This window comes from Salvelinus alpinus, chromosome 21 (genome assembly GCF_045679555.1).
Source record: "Salvelinus alpinus chromosome 21, SLU_Salpinus.1, whole genome shotgun sequence".
Taxonomy (NCBI): Eukaryota; Metazoa; Chordata; class Actinopteri; order Salmoniformes; family Salmonidae; genus Salvelinus; species Salvelinus alpinus.
In genome coordinates, this window is record NC_092106.1 from 44,399,550 (window position 1) to 44,404,405 (window position 4,856).

Sequence of the window (4,856 nt, forward strand, 5' to 3'; positions counted from 1 at the left end):
CCCTCCTGCAGCAAAGCACCCCTACAACATGAAGCTGCCACCCCTGTGCTTCACAGTTGGGATGGTGTTCCTCGGATTGCAAGCATCCCCCTTTCTCCTCCAAACATAACAATGGTCATTATGACCAAACAGTTCTATTTTTGTTTCATCAGACCAGAGGACATTTCTCCAAAAAGTACGATCTTTGTCCCCATGTGCAGTTGCAAACCGTAGTCTGGCTTTTTTATGGCGGTTTTGGAGCAGTGACTTCTTCCTTGCTAAGCGGCCTTTCAGATTATGTCGATATAGGACTTGTTTTTACTGTGGATATAGATACTTTTGTACCTGTTTCCTCCAGCATCTTCACAAGGTCCTTTGCTGTTGTTCTGGGATTGATTTTCACTTTTCACACCAAAGTACGTTCATCTCTAGGAGACAGAACGCGTCTCCTTCCTGAGCGGTATGACGGCTGCGTGGTCCCATGGTGTTTATACTTGCGTACTATTGTTTGTACAGATGAACGTGGTACCTTCAGGCGTTTGGAAATTGCTCGCAAGGATGAACCAGACTTGTGGAGGTCTACAATTTTTCTTGGATGATTTCTTTTGATTTTCCCATGATGTCAAGCAAAGAGGCACTGAGTTTGAAGGTAGGTCTTGAAATACATCCACAGGTACACCTCCAATTGACTCAAATTATGTCAATTAGCCTATCAGAAGCTTCTAAAGCCATGACATAATTTTCAGGAATTTTCCAAGCTGTTTAAAGGCAAAGTCAACTTAGTGAATGTAAACTTCTGACCCACTGGAATTGTGATACAGTGAATTATTAGTGAAATAATCTGTCTGTAAACAATTGTTGGAAAAATTACTTGTGTCATGCACAAAGTAGGTGTCCTAAACGACTTGCCAAAACTATAGTTTGTTAACAAGAAATTTGTGGAGTGGTTGAAAAACGAGTTTCAATGACTCCAACCTAAGTGTATGTAAACTTCCGACTTCAACTGTATGTATATATCCATTGATTCTTGAAGAATATAACTTACTCATGAGCTTAGTTCATCTATCACACTCCATGAGAACCCAAAATATAAACTTGTTTTTCTCCAATGTCAGTAAACATTGTAAATGTAAACAAACACTGTATATCATCAGAATATGGTTAAAACAATAATTTTTATATCATGGATGGTCAGTCCTTACATCCATAGTTAAGTCTATTAATCTGATAGTGGTTACATTTCTCCAGGCCCATCCCTCAGATTTTTCCCTAAAACAGAGGCGGGGCAACCATTTTGTTATTGTTTCATCTGTGGATTTGCCCTTTAAACAGCTGCATATTATCAAGATATCAAAGTGTCACCAACTAAAAGAGTAACAATAGGCCTATAGCAAATGTAGCACATGGCATTCATTTTTCACATGTAAATAGCACTTTTCAGTAGTGCTCAAAGCCATTCCATGAGCACAGCATTTATTTTTCAACTGGAATCAATGAGCCCAGTCAGTCCTCCATGACAACAAAATAAACAACAGAGTAGGGCTGGCTAATAAATCCTTAGTTTTGCGGTTATGCTCATGTAAAACAGTTTGGCTAATCTATACTTCCATATTTCCAAGTCCTATTCTTGAAGATCAAGGGGTTTAACATTTATTGGAATGACTGGAAATCTGATAGACTTTGGTTTTTAATGTAAAGATATAATTTAATCGTATTATTATATGTCGTAGAAAGCGATGGGTTAGAAGAAGCCTACATAACCAACCCAAAAAGTAACATATAACATCCATATATGGCCAGCTATGTAAACTTTAACATTGATTTATCCTGCAATAGATGTTGTTCAATTGGTAACATACATTTTTGTCTTCTTCTAATGCCTCTTAAGGGGAAAGTAATGTACATTTAAAAAGTAACCCACCCAACCCTGGTAAGAAATGTATTTGTAATATGAAATATAATTGCATTTATTTATGTCATCATTCAAGGTGAGACTGAACATGGACAAGGCGCAGGAGAAACAGAAGGAGAGTTACCGGAGGAGAATCAAGAAGGGGACCAAGTGTTTCGACATCTGGGAGAATTACTTGGTTTGAAAGAAAGACGAAAGGAAGGCGAGACCTGGGAAACCTCGCAGCTCTTTCACTGCTAGCTGGCGTCATCATCTGTTAAAACTTCTTATGGCTGTGAAACAGCCAGTGAAAGTGCAGGATGCCAAATTCAAACAACAGAAATCTCAGAATAAAAATTCCTCAAACATACAAGTATCTTATACCATTTTAAAGGTAATCTTGTTGTTAATCCCATCAGAGTGTCCGATATCAAAAAGGCTTTACAGCGAAAGCACCACAAACGATTATGTTAGGTCACCGCCAAATCACAGAAAAACAGCCATTTTTCCAGCCAAAGACAGGAGTCACAAAAAGCAGAAATAGAGACAAAATGAATCACTAACCTTTGATGATCTTCATCAGATGACACTCATAGGACTTCATGTTACACAATACATGTATGTTTTGTTCGGTAAAGTTCATATTTATATTAAAAAAATCTCAGTATACATTGGCGCGTTATGTTCAGTAGTTCCAAAAACATCCGGTGATTTTGCAGAGAGCCAAATCAATTTCCAGAATTACTCATAATAAACGTTATACATGGAATTTTAGATCCACTTCTCCTTAATGCAACCGCTGTGTCAGATTTCAAAAAAGCTTTACGGAAAAAGCAAACCATGCAATAATCTGAGGTCGGTGCTCAGAGCCCAATCAAGACAAAAAGATATCCGCCATATTGTGCAGTCAACAGAAGTCAGAAATAACATTATAAATATTCACTTACCTTTGATGATCTTCATCAGAATGCACTCCCAGGAATCCCAGTTCCACAATAAATGTTTGTTTTGTTCGATAATGTCCATCATTTATGTACAAATAGCTACTTTTGTTAGCGAGTTTGGTAAACAAATCAAAACTCACGGAGCGCGTTCACTAGTTGCAGACGAAATGTCAAAAAGTTCCGTTACAGTCCGTAGAAACATGTCAAACGATGTATAGAATCAATCTTTAGGATGTTTTTAACATAAATCTTCAATAATGTTCCAACCGGAGAATTCCTTTGTCTTCAGAAAAAGCAAATGGAACGGGAGCTACCTCTCATGTGAATGTGCGTGACCATCTCCTGGCACTCTGCCAGACCTCTGACTCAATCCCCTCTCATTCAGCCCCCCTTTACAGTAGAAGCCTCAAACAAGTTTCTAAAGACGGTTGACATCTAGTGGAAGCCTTAGGAAGTGCAACATGACCAATATCCCACTGTATCTTCAATAGGGGCTGAGTTGAAAATCGACCAACCTCAGATTTCCCACTTCCTGGTTGGATTTCTTCTCAGGTCTTTGCCTGCCATATGAGTTCTGTTATACTCACAGACATCATTCAAACAGTTATAGAAACTTCAGAGTGTTTTCTATCCAAATATACTAATAATATGCATATATTAGCAACTGGGACTGAGGAGCAGGCAGTTTACTCTGGGCACCTCTGGGCACCTTATTCATCGAAGCTACTCAATACTGCCCCCAGCCATAAGAAGTTTTTAAAGTGAATATAAAAAATCTCAGATAATAACTATTTGCATTTGCACACAAAATAACCTGCAGCTAGTTTTAGTTTCCCTAACAGTGATATTTTTCTCTTTGTCTTCCTAGGGTTACCTCGGTGGAAGCCAACAATCTTCTCCAGTTGTGGCAGTTGGACGGTCGACCACTGAAAGCCCTGACGCCCTACACGTCAGTGAAGCCTAATAGACAAAATATGTTAAGCTTTGGTTGACATTTGAGAAAGCAAGAAATGGTAGTTATGCTGAGCTTATAAAAATGTACCTCTTCAATTTACCTCCATGCCTTTAGGACCACCGACTGTCCGAGCCCCCTGGGAGGTGTCCCATCCACCAGAACCAGTGAGTTCGGATCATTCTGATTATCTGTGCTCTGAGTCATAGGGAGACCAGCTTGAGGTAGGCTATGCCTTCGAAAAAGGGTTGTAAAAGTACATATCTCCCATTTCTAACACTGCACTAATCCATCACATTTTCTCACAGTAAAGTGTAACCTGTGTGTTTGCTTGTTTACATCTCTGTCTCCTACCCTGTTCCCTTTAACTCTGCTTCTGTTCCCCAGGATCTCGGGGTTCTGCCCAACACCCAGACGTGGATCCACCTGATGTCCTCCATTACCAAACACCCTCCAACTTTCATTACATCATCTACAGCGACTGTTGTTGTCATTATCTTCTAAGAACATTTTCTTGCTCCATCATACTGGACACATAATATGTGAGATACACAGATGAACTAAAAACACCAGCACTGCAAACACTCAGAACAAAGAGAGCAGCAGTGCCTGGACTTTGTAGTCTCCCTCTTCAAGTCCCTCTTCTGAGACCGGCTGCCTGAAGAACCTCCCACCCACACAGCAACCACCTCCTCTATATTCCACACACCAGAATTCACTATTTTAGTCTATGATTGCCATGTGAGTGTACACATTTTTTTTTGAAAAGAAATGAATGACACAACTGTACCAAAAAAGATCAAAGTTTATGTATTAAAATGTTAAATACTGGCAGATTAGTTTTCACATCTGTATCACAAGGTGTTCATTATTGTAAGTGATAAGGTATCATTTGATGGTATTTATTTGTTCTACATTATTCATTGTTGTATCTTAGGACCTATAATACATACATAAACTCAGCAAAAAAAGAAACGTCCTCTCACTGCCAACTGCGTTTATTTTCAGCAAACTTAACATGTGTAAATATTTGTATGAACGTAACAAGATTCAACAACTGAGACATAAACTGAACAAGTTCCACAGACAT

At 39.0% G+C, this 4,856-nt stretch overlaps 1 long non-coding RNA gene across 1 annotated transcript; it reads left to right on the forward strand.

Moving 5' to 3' along the window:
- The first annotated feature begins 3,433 nt into the window (after window positions 1–3,433).
- Window positions 3,434–4,597, forward strand: LOC139548343 (uncharacterized). The gene is made up of 2 exons (XR_011669700.1): window positions 3,434–3,990; window positions 4,154–4,597. It is a non-coding gene; the product is annotated as an uncharacterized lncRNA (long non-coding RNA).
- Window positions 4,598–4,856: the final 259 nt, after the last annotated feature.